At 35.0% G+C, this 19899-nt stretch overlaps 3 long non-coding RNA genes across 9 annotated transcripts in view; 1 reads left to right on the top strand and 2 right to left on the bottom strand.

Annotated features, from left to right (window-relative positions):
• Nucleotides 1–19899, bottom strand: part of LOC147843159 (uncharacterized) — a 541229-nt gene that overhangs the window by 259257 nt on the left and 262073 nt on the right. The window lies entirely within an intron of this gene.
• Nucleotides 1342–4185, bottom strand: LOC147843162 (uncharacterized). 2 transcript variants are annotated; one of them, XR_015944695.1, is made up of 5 exons: nt 4091–4185; nt 3261–3377; nt 3126–3167; nt 2676–2806; nt 1342–2336 (listed from the first exon to the last, which is right to left on the bottom strand). It is a non-coding gene; the product is annotated as an uncharacterized LOC147843162 (long non-coding RNA). The 2 variants fall into 2 exon arrangements; XR_015495028.1 differs by having other exon boundaries at nt 2720–2806.
• The window catches only part of LOC141375110 (uncharacterized), a 161949-nt gene continuing 154483 nt past the window's right edge, over nt 12434–19899 (top strand). For 5 of the 6 annotated variants that reach the window (XR_015496112.1, XR_015496110.1, XR_015496114.1 and 2 more), the window contains exons 1-2: nt 12434–12571; nt 13217–13423. This is a non-coding gene — a long non-coding RNA (uncharacterized LOC141375110). The remainder of the gene's footprint in view (nt 12572–13216; nt 13424–19899) is intronic. The other variant, XR_015496111.1, reaches the window with a different exon arrangement.

Here is a 19899-nt window from a genome sequence, read left to right as displayed (position 1 = left end):
TTTACACACATCAAATAATAGCAGAAATCAATGTTGCGTCTCATTCTCTTTGAAGATCTGGCCTCTCAATGTTGCAACATTTTTTTACCAGGTTTATAATGCATTCTGTTGTTCTGTTTGTTGTGATGGAGCCGTAGAGGGAAAATGCATTGCACAAATACAGTTAGTGAAATAATGATGCTAAATTCTATGCAGTGTCATTTCACATCAAAATGAGCATTCTGGCATCATTTACTCTCCCTCTAGTTGTTCAATACTTGTTTTAGTTTCTCTCTTTGTTAAACTTCTAAGACAATATTGACAATAAGAATAAAGGAAAACGGTAGCTGTTGATTTTAGACATTGGCTGATGTAAATGTCTGAGTAAAAAATATATATACAATTTTGTTCCTCTTTGAACACAATGTATTTTATATTGAGAAACATTTATACTATTTCGGAGCAGTAAATATTTCAGGCTAAAAAATTCAAATAAATTATTGAATTCTGCTGTCTCCATTTCTGTCTCAATTTATTTACAATTTAAAACACCATCTTTGGATATTTTTTTTGCTGAATTTACTGTTTTCATAAAAGTAAGGGAAGGGACGAATGTCTTCAGGAAGGGATGAACAGGCTCACATGATCCCATCCTCATCAATGGGATAGCCGTCGAACCTGTATCATCCTTCAAATTCCTGGGGAGCCACATCTCAAAGGACCTTTCCTGGACCACTAACACCTCCAGCCTGGTCAAGAATGCTCACCAGCGCCTATTTTTCTCAAGGCAACTTAAGAAGAACCAGCTGTCATCAGCCATCTTGGTAAGCTTCTACCACTGCACAATAGAAAGCATCCTGACCAACTGCGTCACATTCTGGTATGGAAGCTGCTCTGTTGCTGAGCGTAAGGCACTGCAGCGGGTGGTGAAAACTACATTTTTTACATTTACATTTAGTCATTTAGCAGACGCTTTTATCCAAAGCGACTAACAAATGAGGACAAGGAAGCAATTTACACACTTATAAGAGCAACAATGAATAAGTGCTGTAGGCAAGTTTCAGGTGTGTAAAGTCTAAGGCCGTACTCATACTACACTGTTAGACATTTCAAAGGGTTTTTACAGTAACTTACTGGCAACACTGTTGCCAGTAAGTTACTGTATTTTAGATTTACAGTATACAACTGTAAATCCGTTTACAGCATGTTACCGTAGTGTCTGAAAATGGTTAACTACTGTAAAAACCTAAGTTAACAGTTAGCTACTGTAAACCTTTTAATTTTGTCCTAAATATTTTATAATATAATTTTATTAATATTATTTTAATACTATAGACCTAAAAAAGACACAATTACAAAATATTAACAAAATAAACACTCTTTATTTAAAACATTGGAGATGCTTAAAACAAGCTTAAAAATGTGTAAAAACATTACATTTCAATCATTCAAAATATTTTATTTTAAGAAAAAAAACATTGAAAATGACAAAGCACATTAACATACATGTACAAAACTAATTTAAGTGTCTGACCTGCATATTGTTGAGAAAAAAAAAACAATTGTACTAAGTACTACTGACATTAAACCAGACACAATTACAAAATATTCCATTCTTTAAAACATTAATAATGCTTAAAGCATTTAAGGAAAATGTGTGAAAATTACATTAAGCAATAAAATCAACACATTAAAAATAAATAAATCACACAAAGCACTAGAACATACATGTACAATAAAAATTTAAACTTCTGAATTGCATATTGTTGGAAAAATAAATATTTGTAACTATTAGCCGACTCAGAAACAACCCAACTTTAAAATATTACTAGTTCTGGTGTCAAATGCTCAACAAGGTCTGAATTCACATGTTCAAATGCAATTCATCTTTATTTCTATTGCACTTTTACAATGTAGATCAATGATGTCAAAGCAGCTTAACATAGAAGTTCTTATAAATTGAAGCTGCTTCAGTCCAGTTTTCAGAATTGAAGCAGTAAATGTTACTGCTGAAAGTCCAAACACTGAAGAGCAAATCCACCGATCCACCAATCGTAGCCAAGTGATCCAGTGGCGACAGTGGCATGGAAGAAACTTCACCAACTGACGAAAGTGTAGAATAAAATCCCTTGAGAGATACCAGGCTCAGTTGGGCACGACCAGTTCTCCTCTAGCCAAACTTGTGCAAGGCCGCAGTCTAGGCACCAGAGGCTTGAAAGTTCACCAGCGGGTGGTCAGGCTGGCCCATTGGATCAATGCGGAAACTCATTGATCACGTGTGTCTTTTAGGATTCACTCCTCCATGACCACCACAGCATCTTGTCAGGATTTGGCCCAGTCCAGGATTATGAAGAACTCTGGATAAGGACAAACAGACTAACATAAGCATAGAAGAAGCTTGTTTAAAAAAAAAAATCATATACTGGTTAGTTATTTTGAAGCATGGCAGCTAGGTTGGGGTAGTTTTCAGCTGGTACTGAGCAACTGGCTCCTGCTCATAACCTGCTCACTACCATGTTTAAAAGATAACTAACCAGAATGTCCTGTTTATTTTTTTCCCTAACAAGGTTTTACAAAAACATTGTAGCATTTGTGATGGGTTGATTCACTGCAGGACAGATTAGACTATTTGTTTTATGTATTCCTAATAAACTAAAACAGACTGAATACTGATACAATTATTGAGAGTGTCTCACCTAATCCAAGTTCTCAGTTAGCTGGTGAAAGAAGGATAACTCACTGTTGTTCATGGTTGTCATTCTCTTCACTACTTCTCCTGCTATCTTCTGGCTCACTCTGGTTGTTGCTGTGCATTTTGTTTCATCCTCTGGAATTATTTATACAAAAAAATGTATTATTTTATTTATTACAAAATAATTAGGCAACATGAAATGGGGAAAAAGACATTTAATACATAGACAAATGGATGTATCCCAATACTAATTATTGTATTTTGAAATGTCTGACCCATGACAGACCTCAAACTGCTCAAAAATATTATAAACAAAGATGAAAAAAAACCCTACTAACTGGTTTAATAAAAAAGGGAAAACGATTTTTTTATTTAGCTAGCAACTAAACATGACACATTTTGTATTAAAAGTAACGTTACTATATTGAGAAACAAATAGATGTACAGTACTTACTGTTGTATGAGGTCCAGTTTGCACAGGCAGGCTCCCAGTATTCTATATTGAGACCATAATAAAGCCAAAAATACAGATAAGAATACCATGCTACAATCCACAACCTCCACACAACTTTTTTTTTTATTTGTTTACCTTGGTTGCTTACTGGTCTTGCTTATTTGTTAAGCATAAGGCTGTGCTGATCAAGATGTTCCTCCGAAATGCTGTTTGTTTCTTCAGACAAAACCTGCTGCTGTGCCAGTGCCATATCTAAACAGAAAAAAATATAATGGTAACAATTATGTTAAACCAAATGTCAAGAGTTGTGATAAAAAAAAATAATTAGCAAACAATAAATAGCAAAAAGGTGGTTATTAGCATAATGCATAGAGGTAAAATTGGTTTTATATTAGCAGATTCAGACTTCCCCCTTAATAATTTAATTTCATAAAAGTATTATTTGCAAACTCTAAATAGCGAAATCATTTTAGCAGCTAATGACTATCAAAGTACAACATGCTCACGGTCAAATAAACAGTGTTAATGTTGATTTCAAGTCATACTGGCATGCTAATTCTGATCGAATATTCAAAGTAACATGGTAAACAGTATAGAGTCTTCTAAATGAACGAATGTGCGAATATAAAACCAACTTTACCTCTATGCATATTGTATAGATTTACGTTAACGTTCTTATAGGCTACGTCGCGATGTTATTTTCCCAAGCTAACGTTATGAGTTACTCTAAACCAGAGAAAAATAAGTTCACAACATCTAATGTATATAGTATAAATCAATATAAGTTAAACGTTGCACGTTAACATGAGTTTGAGTCCAATTCATTATAAACTTAGCTCAGTTTAGCTAACAGTTAACATTACCATTTTAAGATCGCTTCAGCCAATGTTGCCGAGCAAACAAATGCTAATAGAGGTGCTCAAATCAATGTCGAGTGTTGTCAGCACAGACAGACGCGCTTTTACCTGGATTATTTGTTGGTCTTTCATTCATATTCTTCTGGGGGAAAACACTCTCTGCCGGACCGTTGTCTCATGCTAAGTGTCCTCCAAAACTGTCTACATACCTCTGGTTCCCTCCTAAACCAAAACCCGCTGCAACACCGGTTCCTATGTAAATAAATAAAAAGATATGACGAGAACAATGGCTAATAGTCATAAACAGTCTTATTTAAAGTAATAGTAGTGTTAATGTAATAAATTAAATAAAGGTAACATCTTAATAGATGATATATTTCTCAAATGGGCGAAATAACGCCAAGCCAGAGAAAATAATAATAGCCAACTTTATACTTTACTTTGTTCTATTCTCGTCCACAAAACATTCTGTAAAATGAAACACTGCCTCAGCTTACCAGAGTAAAGTTTGTTAAATCCAGTATGTTCTTCAGGCACACTAATAAATTGTCCTCCAGAATTGCTCCAGGGTCCTCAGGCAAAATGTGGTGCAGAGTAGTCGAATCGCCGCAAGGTGGCGTTGAAGCAGTTGTGGAAAATACAGTATAATACACAAATTTTTACAAATACAGTACATCGCTGTATATGTTGTTCGACGTCACACTAAATTCCCATAATGCAACGGTAAATACAGTTATTTACCGTAAAAGGAATTTGCAGTATTACACTGGGTGAAATACAGTAAATAACTGTGTAATTTACAGAAATGTCTAACAGTGTAGGTACAGTTGCCTCGAACCGGGACAAAGCACGCTTGTCCCTCCTCTCGTCTCCCCCGACAGCCCGCACTCACACCACAAACAGGCCTCGACATGCTTACGTCATCGCTGCTGCGCTGTTCAGTGAGAAGCACTCTCTCACTCAGCAGCACAGTGGAGATTTTTCTAGTTATATCGTTTCAGTCGTTTGATATGCAGTCAAATATTTTGCCAAACAATTCTTAGGGATGCGGTGACACGCAGTCAGATGTTTCGCCGAACAGATCCGCCACTTTTGGCGCTCATAAACAGTCATAAAGCTTTCGTGCTGCAGGAATGAGGAGGTCTGCTGAAGCCGTGCAGCTGTCGTGCAGTGAGGAGTTCTCGTCTTTAATAAACTACAGCAGTTTGCGTTCACTGAACAGTAAGAATGATTAATAAATCCATATGAAACAGTCCCTTAAATGTTACGTATCGCTTTCAGTTTCGGGCTTTGGCGCGTTTTGCACTCACACACAAGCGTACCGTGCCAAAGCCCAAGTGAACCGCGCTCAGGCACACCTCTTCCAACTGGGCCAGGGCCGGCCTAGTGAACCGTACCTGGGCCCGATTCAGTGCACTCACACTTCTCAAACGATCCGGGAAACGGGCCTGGGCACGGTACGGATAGCATAGTGTGAGTAGGCCCTAAGAAGCAAAGCATTAGTAATGTAAGTTTTTTTTTCTTTTTTTTTTTGAGTAGAGTTAGTGGTATAGCCAGAGAGGGAATTGCAGATTTGGAAGGAAAGTGGAGATTAATTAGTTGTGTTTTTAGTCGTTTCTGGAAGACAGCAAGTAACTCTGCCATTTTGATGCAGTTAGGGAGTTTTATTCCACCAACTGGGCATTCCACCAACTACCCAAAGCATCACAGGGACCACACAGCCAGCCATAGAGGACATCCAGAAGAAACACTTTCTGCGCTGAGCACGCAGTATTCTTAAGGATTCCTCTCACCCCGCTCACAGACTGTTTTCTCTCCTGCATTCTGGCAGGCGCTTCAGACTTCCCCCGACAAAAACCACCAGCTTTTTCCCCAAAGCTGTCTCCCACTCTCCTCTAACTGATACTCCTCACAATCACTGCACTGTTTAACATTTGCGCATTTAAAATTTGCACATATTCATTGCAATGATTCATTTATTTGAAACGTACATACCCACTGCACATGGACATTGGTAATGATGTAATCACACATTGTACATATACATCTGTATTATGTTTATCTATCTGCACACTTCTAATTATTAATAGCAACCTGTACATATATTCATTTATTGTAAATCTCTGTTCATAGCTAATACAACCTGTATATAATGTTCATAGTACATCTATCTGTAATATCACCATAGTTTTATAATTGCACTTTATAGCTTATACCTGTATCCTGCACTTGCTACTATTGCACTGCTGGTTGGACCTCAACTGCATTTCATTGCATTGTACGTGTACATGTGTAATGACAATAAAGTTGAATCTTATCTAATTAAAAAAAATGGTTATCATCTCATGCCTAGTAGATATCAATATTTTACTTTCTTAATGTGGATGTCAGAATAGCTTTCGGCTTCCAACATTTTTCAAACCGTATTTTGTGAACAACAGAAAAAGTGTTTCATACTAGTTTAGAATCAAGCTTGAGGAAATAGGGAGTACTTTAAAAAATGTATTTTTGCATTTTTAATAGTTGTTTGAATGAGCGTTTTAGTCTGAAAGCAGTCAGATTGAATGCATTTTTAATCTTGTGGAATTTAAAAGTAACATAAAAGAAACATTTGTTGTCATGACTTTATTGTCATACCCTTTTTTCACTTTACTATGTATATATATATATATATATATATATATATATATATATATATATATATATATATATATATATATATATATATATATATATACATATACATATACATAGTCTCTAAGTGCTGTCTGAAATTGTCTTCTAAAAGCATTTATCTCAGGCTTCCACGTGTGTAGGTTCAGTAATTTTACTTTTATGGCAATGAATAGGTCCTTTTCATTGCCTTTAAAGTGAAATAACTGAACATAAAGGGGAGGCAGAGAAAATTTCAGGCGGCACTTAAAGATTTTTGCATCTGAACTCTTCATGTCCACCTTTATTAAATTTTAAGTACACATTTTCTATTGACCATTAGAGTAGTAACGATATTTAACGCTGTTGTTTAGTGAAGCAAATGCATTTCTTTACGTTGATCAGAATAGAACTGCTATGGCTTTGCTGTGACTCATCGTTCATAATATGAATTATTGATAGGATATCAAACACAACAGAATGGCTTAGACAAGCATGTCACAAATAACTCACGATATTGGTGACAACCTGAGAGCACATTAGTTGAATATCAACACTTGACAAATCACTAAAAGTGTCAAGTCTAACAACAGCACAAATAAAAGCAGCAATGTGAAGCAATAATAGCAGCACCGTAATCTGCATAATTTATTCATTCTACACCTGCACAAAAATGCTCAGTGTTCATATTCTGCAACAAGAACGCATAAAAAACGGAAACGCTTGCTTTGTGGTTATTTTAGACTTTACTGTTTCTACTTTTAATGGTACTTTAATGACACTTCGCATGGAAGAAACAGTCAACCCAAAGACTTTTCTCTAGAATAATATGAAGAAAAAGCAAACACTTTAAAGTTTCTTCTCAGAGATGCAAAGAAGTCCCACAGAGTTTAAAATACAGGCAATTAATCTGCAAGCTAACCTTTCTGCAAAGATCAGCTCTTTAAGTGGTCTCTGTATAAAGTTCCTACTTATTATATTCCCTTTCTATACCTCATTTAATTACATACTTTTGTTTTCTTGGACTAAACATGTTTTCACAGAGGACTTTTGTTCTCTTTTGTACACATTCATTAATTATTGTTTGTTAACACCAAATCTGTTATGCTATATACTCTTTTATACAGTTATCAACCAGCAGGACACATTTTCATGATCTCGCCTAGGGTCCTACATATCCACAGGCCAGCTCTACCACAATTATAGTAAAACATTTGCTTTACCAGTGAAAAAGACATGCCTGCAGAGCTGCTGATAAAAGTCCAGGTTTTCTGGTTGGGTTGTTTGTGTGTTTGGAGTTTGTCCACAGCCCATGTGGTGTAAGGAAACTGTGAGCTGTGGGATTCGTGTTCAAGGCCTTTTTGTCTCAGGCGGGGTTAAGCATTATTATAAAATAATAACATCAGGACTGTACAATTTGTTTTACAGTGTTGTTTTAATACTGTTGTTTGATTTTCTTTAGCTTATACAAAACAACATGTGCTACTTGAAGTTGCTCTTGATTATTGAATGCTTGATTGTGATCGGCTGAAGAAATAGGGCTCATTTTTTAAGTAAGTTTTCCAAATTACAAATAAAATGGTTTTGCACTTGAATAATTTGATATTTCTTGTTATCAAGGGATTAAAATAAATGATTGAAAAAGTTCAAATTTGTTTTAATATCATTATTGAAGACACTGTGGTCAAACACTGAGTCAAACAAAATCTCATTTTTAGTGTATTCCTATCGGGGATCATAAACACATGGAAGATTGAAAGCAGCTTTTAGAAAAATATATGAAAGTGGCCAAAAGGGGATTTTGGATTATTACTCAAAAAAAAAAAAAAAAATTAATAAAATAGCTTGAAGACAAATGCTGTGGAAAAAAAACAAGGCAAGAAATGAACATATTTCTGAGTGTTTGTAGAACTGGTGGATTACAGAGCTGAAAATGACTTAATATAAAAAAAATATGAAGAGTTCAGATGCAAAAACCTCTAAATGCCATCTGAAATGAAAATGTAAAGTCTGAGAAAATGCTAATTTTAGTAGAAAATATCAAATGTCATTTAGTTTTTTGCATCTAAACTCTTCATATATTCCCTCACGCTTTGAGTTTACTCACAAATATTGTAACAAACATTTCCCCTAATGTAAAATCATGTTAATGTCTGTTTATCAGTACGTTTACATGAACACCAATACAATTTGAAAACAATTATTACAATGGTCTGATTAAGAGTCTAAAATGTAAACACTGATTTTTGATTACCTTATTTTACTAAAGTCATAATCCAACTAAACAGAAATCGAATGTGGAGTTTTCCTATTTAAGTTGCATTATTGAAGTGCAGTGCAGACATCGTTCTCTAATTTTGTCAAAATTGAGTTATTGACATCTTCCAATTAAATGACAGCTTATGTACATTTTGAGATTTTTTTAGAAGTTGTTAACATTTTGAGGCTTTTTATTTAAAAAATAAACAAACAAACAAATGAACTTTAGCTTGACTCTATAAGGTTCTTTCTGTGAGGCAATCAGCATTTTAGTTGCACGCACGAAGGCCAGTCAGTATCAGCTTTGTCATTTTTTCGGACTGGTCCACTGACAGTGGGAAAGACCAGAAAGAAACACAAACTCAATCATTCACTCATTTTCTTTTTGGTTTAGTCCCTTTATCAATCAGGAGTGAACACAGCGGAATGAACAGCCAATTTATCCAGCATATGTTAATTACAGCGGTTGCCCTTCTAGCTTCAACCTATTAATGGGAAACACCCATACACTTTCATTTACACACATACAACAAAAAAATCAGTCGACTACATACTGCACCACACAAAATTGAGAAGAAACCTGAAAATGAAAAGATGTGGAAATGTGATTTAGAAGCATTTTTTGACATTGAGATAAATGTTACATTTTACATTGTTGAAAAAAACACACTAAAGAGTGAAAAAAAAGAAATAAATGAATAGAAAAGAACTTTAAAAATGTACCATATTAAATGTGAAATATTTATATTTGTGTATATAGTCATTCAAACATTTTTCAGTGTTCATTAAACTTTGTTAAACAACTCATTTGCACATTGCTTTCTTTTAAAGTCTTTTTAAATTTGATATCAAGCCTTAAAGTGGAAATACTTAATTTAATTCACAGGGCAAATAATTCAATAAATTTAATTTAATATTTCATATAAACATATAATTCAATAAATATGACCATATTAGTTACATAAAATTAACATCTGCAAAGGACAAAACATTCAGCATATGCAGCATTGTATGCTTAATTTGTACAAGAAAAAAAATCCATATTAAAACATAAAATAAATGTTATAGAAAACAACAAATTAATTTTCTTAAACATCACATATTGTTACAAAACTAATTTTTATTTCTTTAATTAAATAATATGCAGACTGATTGTATTTCTAGAAATGTAATGCTTCAATTAATGATCTGTCAGACAAAACCTTATAATTCCAAGTGAAAAATTACTTTTTAGAATTACAAGCTTCTATCAGCATTTGCCCTGTTTGTTTCATCTTTATTTAATAGAACTTTGATAATTTACATTTAGAGTACATTTAGGGTCTCTGTCGTGTTCATTTATGAAAGAGAACTGTTACATACTGTTTTCTATATGAAATGCGAAAACTTTGAAGCTCAATATCTCAAAATCATTCAGAATGCAGACAAGAACTTATAGGGCTCTATTTTGACAGTCCATGCGCAAAACGGCAAGCACAGGGCGCAAACGCATTCAGGGCAAGTCATAATCCATATTTTCTAATATAAGGATGGGAAAATCCACTTTGCGCCGTTGCGCATGGTCTAAAAGGGTTGAGTTTATTTTCTTAATGAGTTAAAGGTGTGTTTTGAGAATAAACCAATCAGAGTCTCATCTCCAATTTCCTTTAAGAGCCAGCTGCGTCATAAGCGCATTTGCTATTTACATGACGTAAAGTAAGTTCACTTTCGCTTTTGCTCTTGTGGATAGGGAAACCTTACCGCACAGACATCAATTAGCCTATAAATAATTAAATTTGCTTGTTAAGGGCAGTGGTTTTTAAATTTATGTAGGCTAGAAATTAATTTGTTTTGTAACATTTTAATTATTTATATTTATATCCTATATATATCCTTATTATATATATCCTTAATATATTAAATCTTTTTCATATGTAAAGATATTTGCGTATTGCTCTTCATCTTGTGTGTAGTGTGTAAGCCAGGCGCACTTTGCGCCAGACAATAGACGGACTTTGTTCTGGTTTAAAGAACAGACTATTTACAGTTTCTCAAAACAGCAATGCGCCAAAACACGCCTGCTTTTTTAGACCAGAATGCCTATGGGCACACATATGAGCGCAAATGCATTTGCTATTTAAACAGTGTGACGCAATGCCTCAAAATGACCCTTGCGCCGAGCTGAAAGTAGCAAATAGCAATTGCGTTGCGCTTTGCGCTGGGTGTATGATAGGGCCCTTAATTTCAAGGCAACAACATGAAAACACCTCATAAATATATACATTAGATGTCGCCCAGCCTGTTGTTGTCTATTAGAAGGAATACGTCAATAGAGCCGGCCTTTTAGTACAGGGTATAGGGTTCCTTTAAAATTAATGCGGGACCAAGCTGCAGTGGAGGACTGTGGCCATCCAGAGCCAGAGAATCACACATATACACATATATCTATGATCGGGAGTTTTCTCTGAGGTTAGTATGCAAATCTTTTTTTAATTACTAAACTTACAATTTTACATCACTTTTCTATCTTGATGGATAAGTGATTGCACAGGCATTCCTGACCAAAAGCTTGTGTTTGTGTGTATGGATTTGTACCATCCACCCTCCCTGTTAAATTTGATCTAATCATGTCCTGAAACGAGGCAGTGGCGCAGTAGGTAGTGCTGTCACCTCACAGCAAGAAGGTCGCTGGGTCGCTGGTTCGAACCTCGGCTCAGTTGGCGTTTCTGTGTGGAGTTTGCATGTTCTCCCTGCCTTCGTGTGGGTTTCCTCCGGGTACTCCGGAGTTGGGTTGGCTAAATTGTCAGTAGTGTATGAGAGTGTGTGATTGTGTGTGTGAATGTTTCCCAGAGATGGGTTGCGGCTGGAAGGGCATCCGCTGTGTAAAAACTTGCTGGATAAGTTGGTGGTTCATCCTGCTGTGGCGACCCCGGATTAATAAAGGGACTAAGCCGACAAGAAAATGAATGAATGAATGAATGTCCTGAAACACACCGCCTCTCCTGCTTTAACTTCTCATACTGATGAAGGGAGTGATTCGTTTGTGAATGAATCTCCGTTATGAAGGACTCCTTCCCTAGCAGACAGTAATACAAGTTTCTGGCACCGCACTGACCGCAGCATCTCGTTGTCATATTTCTTTTGCATTGTTTGCTGATTTTATTCAACAATAGCATAAGCCGAGTGTTTAGCGAGAGTTGGTGCTACTTTACCTCATGATGAATGCTGTGACTGTATTATCATCACATTAGCACAAAAGTTCATAACATACAAAAACATAAAAAACTAAATCTTACATATGAAATGTTCTGCCTTTGTGCTTTGTTTTCTTTGTTTGTTCGTTACTACACCCGTAGACAGCGCTAAAGTCCAGCATCTTCACGTAGTAACACTGTCTTAACTAGTGCGGTTGAATGACACTTGTCCTGGGAGCACTGTACAAATATGGCGGCGCTATTGACGCATTCTCAGGGTCCCTATGTGATATATATCTATGGAAACACCTAACCTAATCAAACTCCCGTTTTGCGGTACTTTTCGCTACGTTTTGCGACAGGACGCACACACGGCAGTTATCAGGCGTTACTGACAAACAAATGAAGTGGCTTCAAGCAAGAGAACACATTATTGTTGTGAGTGGAAAACGACTTTTCTCTCATCCAGCACCTCCGAGTTTGTCGCAAGGGCATTCAATGAAAAGTTAGTGAATAAAACCCAATATATCTGACTGAAGAAGTGGCTTGTCTCTTCAGTATTTGTATCCACCGTCGTCTGTTGTAGTGTGAGAAATTAACTGTTAGTGTTTTATGGACAAAAAATCTTAACATAAACCGTTTGATAAATGCCTTTAGAGGTGATAACTGCAAAAATGAACTTGGCTCTATTGAATTAGGCCTATGATAAACACAAATAAAGTGTAAAAATGAAACTCAGGTTTTCTTTACACAATGCTTTAGTCCAAATTTCTAAAATGAATGAATTTTCTAATATTGCCTTGCTTTTAGAAATACTATCTCCAAATTAAGGGAGTTTTTAAGCTCAAATAATCTGTCAGATGGGCAAGCAAAGAAAAATCATATTTCTTTATTATTATTTGTTAATATTAATTATTTCTGAGAAGACAATATTTGTTTTGCTTGTCTAGAAAATGTTAAATGAAGAAACATTTTTCTATATTTTGTGTTTATGTTATGTTTATGTTTCCCTTTGAAACCTTTCTTTTTTCTCCCACAAATTGCAAGCAAGGGACCATTGTAGCAACTACGCTTTTCTGATTGTTACAGACTGTCTCCTTCCAGGGTTTTCTGTTTTCACTGATATTTCCCTCTATTTGCCCTCATTAAGGTGTCAGCACTCTGAGTTCTCCACCATCTGCTGCATCTAGACTCAAAGGCCTGAGGTGGATGACAGACACAGTGCCTTCTGAGGTCAGAAAACCATCACCTTCTGTTTGGACAGACCCAACACTGAAATACGAGCTTTGAGAGAAATTAAAGCTGGTTCCAATGAGGACACCTTGGTTCAGTCTGATGCATGTTGTTCTCCTTAAAGGTAAGGATTTAGCAGAGCATGTTTATTTTGGTACGCATATTAACAAGCGAAGTTGTGCCACATAGCAGAAGTTTAGGTCTAAGAAGAGTTTCAGTGCTGAAGCATTTAAAAAAATTATTTATTTATAAATTTTGCTGTTCATGGTTCACTGAAGGCAGCAAAAAGTAAGGTGCAAGTGCAGTGTGAATGTATTAGCAACTTATTTACTTTTATAACTAATACTTAGTGTTTGGTAAGTTACTTAAAAAAGAAATCGATTACAAATTTCTTATTCATTCATATTCATTCATTACTACTGGGAAATTGTAATTTGATTACATTACCAATTACTTCATATAACAAGTAATCAGATTACTAATGACTTTACTTTGAGGTAACTTTTAAAACATATAAAACTTTTAAAACATAAAAAATAAAGAGAAACTGCTTATTTTAAATAATTTAATATTCACTGAAAAACCTTACAATGGGTTTAATACAGCAGCTTGGCAAATTCAAAATCAATTCAAATTTAAAGAGATCACCCAAAACTTAAAATTCTCTCCTCATTTACCTCACTTGTTCCAAGCCTGTTTTGTTTGCCTTTTTTTCTTTTGAACAAAAAAGAAGACATTTTGAAGAAAACTAGATACATGTAAGATGTGATATGTGAACTGCTCCATATGCAGCTGCTTCTCTTTACATTTTCAGAAGGTACTCTCACTCTGCTGCTGTGTTTTTGGGCACCGGTGTCCTCCTTGGTGACATGAATTGTCATAGAATACTTCTGTTTAAGTGCTTGAATGAGTTGGCGGTTGAGTTTAAAGCAGTGGAAAGTTCTTTAGATACTTGACATAGATTGCATTTTACAGCAATAGTTTTGTTTTTACGCTCAATGAAATCAAAGTAATGTCTGTATTTCCACTTGAAGCACCTCTCAACAGCAACCATTTCAGTACTATTTCAGCTCACGTTCTCCAGCAGTTTAAAAGCGAATGCTCATTAACTGACGTTAGGCAGAAAATGTGGCAGAATATTGTTTTTTAAAATGAATATTTGTAACGCAAGTAACGCAATTCCTCTGACTTTTGTAATTGTAATCAAATTACACACATTTAAAATGTGTTTAATATAGTCAATTATAATATAGACAAATTTTGTTTAATATGGTCAATCAAAAAATCAAAAAATAAAAAAAAACAAAAAAATACTGAAATAAAATAAAGATAATATGTTCTGTGTAGACTAATTATTACATAGACATGCACTACATGTTGTAACATGGAGGTGGATATAAATACAGTTGAGGTCAGAATTATTAGCTCCCATGAATTATCAGCCCCTCTTTTTCTTTTTCCTCCAATTACTGTTTATTGGAGAGAAATTTTAATTTTAAATATTTCATCAAATATCTAAACATAGTAGTTTTAATAAGTCATTTCTAGTAAATGATTTATCTTTGCCTTGATGACTGGAAATAATATTTTATTAGATGTTTTTCAAGACACTTCTATACAGCCTAAAGTGACATTAAAGGCTTAACTACGTTAATTAGGTTAACTAGGCAGGTTAGGGTAATTAGGCAAGTTATTGTATAATGAGGGTTTGTTCTGTAGACTATAGAGAAAAATATATTAGCTTAAAGGGGCTAATAATTTTGACCTTAAAATGGATTTCAAAAAAAATAAAGTTATTACAATAAATTTATTGTTTTGTGCCAAATGGTAAAATCATTGATGCATAGTAATCCATTGTACCTATAACTGGCAGTGTGTGTGTATGCTTTTTATTGATTCTCCACGTATGAGAGGGCACAGCCATTTGAATCTCTTTGGTTCAAGACTTCCGGTCTCATTCATTTCCATTTACTTTTAGACATTGAAAATAGAGCGTTCTGCTGCTTGATGTTGCAAACTGATATTTTCCTATTTTATTATTCTGCTTTGTCTGTATAGTCATGCAAACACTTGTTTGTAGAGCAAGCAGTTTGATCGTTTTCTACAGTTTATTATTCCTATATCTCCTTTAGGCAACTGCATCGGAAGTTCTAAAACAATGACAAAAACAAGCGCATTTCCGCATTGAAGAATAAGGTCAATACAGTTTCTATTCTAATTTGCAGGTCAAGTGGAATTAAAGTAAAAATTTTAATGCAAAGTCAAAGTATAAATAGCAGAAGTGAGCGAATAGATTAGACACCAAATATAAAAGCAGACAAGTACATGCTATAACACCATCACTAATGATTATATTGCTGAGGAATATCCAAAAGATAATGTTAGATAAAAAGAACTGGAGCTCTGGCAGGAACATGACAATTTTAAATGACTGAAAAATGGTTGGGATGCACTATATGAATCACAACAATTTATAGTTTGTGAGTATAGGTTCTGTTCTGTTGATATGTGATCCTAATTGTAAATATAAAACAGATGCACGTATGACTGCTTTGTGCTGCGTTTTGATAGAAATCCCATTGTAGCTGTCATTAAGGCCTATATTGTTTTGCCCACCAGGTCTTCGCACAGGTCACATGGCTGAAAACTATCAATAGATACACTTTAGGTACTAATATGTACCCTTAAAATTTTGCCAACACCAAGTAAATGAAAAAAAAAAACATGTTACCAGAGGCTTTTCTATTGCTATTCTAACTGTTTGTGTGCACTCCAGCTGTTCATGCTGAGTATCTGTTAGTGTCAGTGCATTGTATGACAGACTGACCATGAAAATCCCTTAGTGTCTTATTAATGTTGACTATGAGCTGTTTGTTTGTTTGCTGGGCACAGAACAGTGTGGCACCTCAGCCAACTTGTGTATCTCTCTGCACAGAATACAAAGAAAAGATTTGATTCAAGCAATAGGATTCAGTTTGCCAGTACTTTACTGAATGTGGTTAATATGATGCTTATTCTGTAAAATTTGTATTTTATAGGAACTCGTCAAAATGACCAAAAAAGTCACGTGAAATGTGAAAAGATTGCTAATCTAAAACCATGGCCAAGTTATATAGAACCAAATCAACAGCAATTATTCACTTTGAAAGTCCTTTCTAAAATAATAAAAGAAAAAATGCCTCAAATTTCTGTCACATAATTTTGACTGCTATTTTGGCTGTAAAATATAATATTTTTGTCATGAACATACTGAGCTTTGCAAACATTTAGAAAAATTCCTTCTTGCATGTTGTTTTTATAATTACTTCTTCTTGACATCATAACATCACACAGTCACGTTTATCTGCATAAACCTGTTCGTTTCCCACAATAATCTACAAGCTCACATTCAGATCTGCTTCTGTCCAATGGATTAAACCATGTGTCTGCATTTTATATATTTGATACAAAAGAAAGGATCTTTCACTTCCATTATTTTGATTAAACAGCTGTCTTAAACTGCTCTGGGTGGCCCATACCTTTTATAGTGCACTGTGTGTATTTCGTATCGGTGTCTAAATCCTGAGTCAACAACTTTTCTCTTCTACAATCTTTTTTTTTAGTATAGCCACAGCACACTTGGATTTTGATTGTATATTTGATAACCACTTGCTGAAGCAATATTTCAGGACTGACTTTCTTTAGGGATTAACTCTAAGGTGAGAGGGCCACAAAACTTTAAGTGAGATATAATTTTTTGGAAGATATCTTAAAAATATTTGTTATTGGCTAATCTTAAAGTAGTTACAATCAATGCTTGCCTGAGAGCGATTTGCACCCATTCATCTTCTATGTCCTCGTTAAGTCTAAGTTGGGAAAGTTAAAAATATGTACACTTTTAATTGCATCCATGCTATGCATTAAAATATTGCTTATAGCGTATAAAAGTTCAGATGCTAAATTCTTGAAGTGCCATCTTAAATATTGTTAGTGCTTAATTTTTCAACCCTATTTCACTTCAATTCGTAACCTTAATATAGTGGCAAACTTTTATGAATTTGTATGATCTCATTTGTACATTTTAGTATGATTTGCTCATTCCCCAATGACAGTTGGGTTAAGAGGTGTCGTTTGGTCGGTAAATTTAAAAAATGATATATAGTCTAGTTCCAAATTAGCAATAATGTATATAACTGAAACTGTTTATAACGTGCTGTATATAAGTTTGACACCCAGTGGTTGAACTAAGTATTGCATTCCAGGATCAAAACAAATTCAAGCGCAGGTTGTCAGATTGAGGATCAACAGCAGATAGTCTGACGATCGAGCCTAAAGGCTGATTTACGTCCTGTTCTAAATAAAAGAAACGGCACTTGATAGAAGAAATATTTACCATATTAAAAGGAGTTTTTGTTCTAACCAACACCTAAAATATATATATTAGAAACGGCTTCTTTTTTTTTTTTTTTTGCAGCTGAACTACAGAAAACTGAAAATGATCCCCTTTAGATACACCTGATGTGCTTTATTCAGAGTTAAATGCTAACATTGTGAGTTTGAATGCTACTTCAGATGACATTTATAGCTATATACTGAAAGCAGCAGCAGATGGTTCACCTTAGTTAAAATAAACTGTTTGAAATTGAACTTTAGACCCAAAACCAATACATATCAGTGACTCAACATGTACATTTAATAACAGTAAAGAGGTTTAATATGCATTAATTCGTTTTTAAACCATTTTGTGAGTGAGTGCATATTCTGTGCTTCTGAATGGCTGTATTTAAGGTTCTGTCATGTTTCGTCTGATGCAAACAGCCAACTGCTTGTCATGTAGCATGTTGTAAGGACACAGAGTAAGGTTACAACGTAACCTGCTCACCTAATGTTCATGTTCGTAATATTTATATTATTTGCTAATTAATAAGCTCATGTGGAACTCTGAATCTGCATCTTATTTTGGAGTCGGCTACTGTCCACCAAAGGTCACATTTCAGTCACAGACGCATGCTTTAAGAGCTTTTCTGAATGAATGAATGAATAAATGAATGAATGAATGAATGAATGAAACATCATAACCCCTACCCCATCTCCGCTGCGCTCTTCACTCACCGATAGCGCACGCCACCCATCTGCACCTAAAATTATATTTATCACCCATAATCAACAGCTTCAGTGTCTGAATCTTTAGTTCTGACTATTTTTCTAATATAGTTCTTACTAAACACCCATAGACCATACAGGAATCATTCATTCATTCATCTTTGGACTGTGGGGGCAACCGGAGCACCCGAAGGAAACCCATGCGAACACTGGGAGAACATGCAAACTCCACACAGAAATGCCAACTAATCCAGCCGAGGCTTGAACCAGCGACTTACTTGCTGTGAGGCGCTACCCACTGTGCTACCACACTGCCCATTTTGAAATTAGTGACAGCTTATTATGTGTATGTGTATCATGCATATACTGAATATTGCTGCAGATGTAAATGCATTATAAACAATACAGTACTGTTTCTGCAGTATTAGATTTATTATACAAGGTTAATAATGTTCAGATGACTTCCTCCCCCACTGCTGTGAGAAGTCTGTAAAAAGTTTGAGCTATGAAAGCCATCTTGACTAAAAAAAAAATAGTTTCACATATTCTCATCTGCCAGGCTGAGCAAACTGTGAGCTGACAGGCGTAGTGTCTGTTTAACTATTCCACTTGTCTCTCCTGACCCCCAGTGAAACCAGAGCAGACATCTCCCTTCTTTCAGAGCTTATTGACACTGGATGGTCAAATAGCATGTTGAGCAGCGAGTGCCTATACCTGCATTAATTAGCCTTAGAGTTCGACTCTGGCCTCTGCTAACTCTTATGCTGGTCTTATGCCAGTCTCTCTGTCTTTACCTCCAGGCGGTGGACTGTGAGTGGGAAGAACAGCTCTGACACTAGAAAGCAGTGTGGCTCAGTGAAAGGTGTAATTATCATTATGAACATATGGATTCTTCTTCTGACACGTGTATCTGGCAATAAACAGACCTCTTTTACACGTGCAGTGCTGCTGGACATGTGAGAGTTCCCTATTCTGTTTCTTCTACTCGAGATACATTTTTAATGCTGCTGGCTAATTACACTGTAGCATTGTTATATGGTCAGAATTATAAAATACACAGTGGTTTGATGCGCCAATGAAATACAACATATGCAGTCTGTAGATTAAATACTTTTTTCCTAAAGTGCCTGTATAGCCATTGATTAGCATTTTTCAAAAAGTCAAAGACAGCATTAAAAATATTGTTAATGTTTTGTATTTTTTGAAGTAAGAATTATTAGCCCCCTGAATTATTAGCCCCCCGTTTATTTTTTTTTTTCACCAATCTCTGTTTAATGGAGAGAAGATTTTCACAACACATTTCTAAACATGATAGTTTTATTAACTCGTTTCTAATAACTGATTTATTTTGTCTTTGGCATAATGACAGTAAATAATAATTGACTAGATATTTTTCAAGACATTTCTGTACAGCTTAAAGTGACATTTAAAGACTTAACTAGGTTCATTTATAGATATAAATAAAATAATCGTTCATTAATCATAACCGAGGTAAATTGTTAAATTAATTGAGATTTA

Source organism: Danio rerio, chromosome 7 (assembly GCF_052040795.2).
Source record: "Danio rerio strain M-AB ecotype USA chromosome 7, GRCz13ab, whole genome shotgun sequence".
Taxonomy (NCBI): domain Eukaryota; kingdom Metazoa; phylum Chordata; class Actinopteri; order Cypriniformes; family Danionidae; genus Danio; species Danio rerio.
The sequence above is the reverse complement of the archived record's forward strand: the minus strand, read 5'-3'. Positions and strand labels throughout refer to the sequence as shown.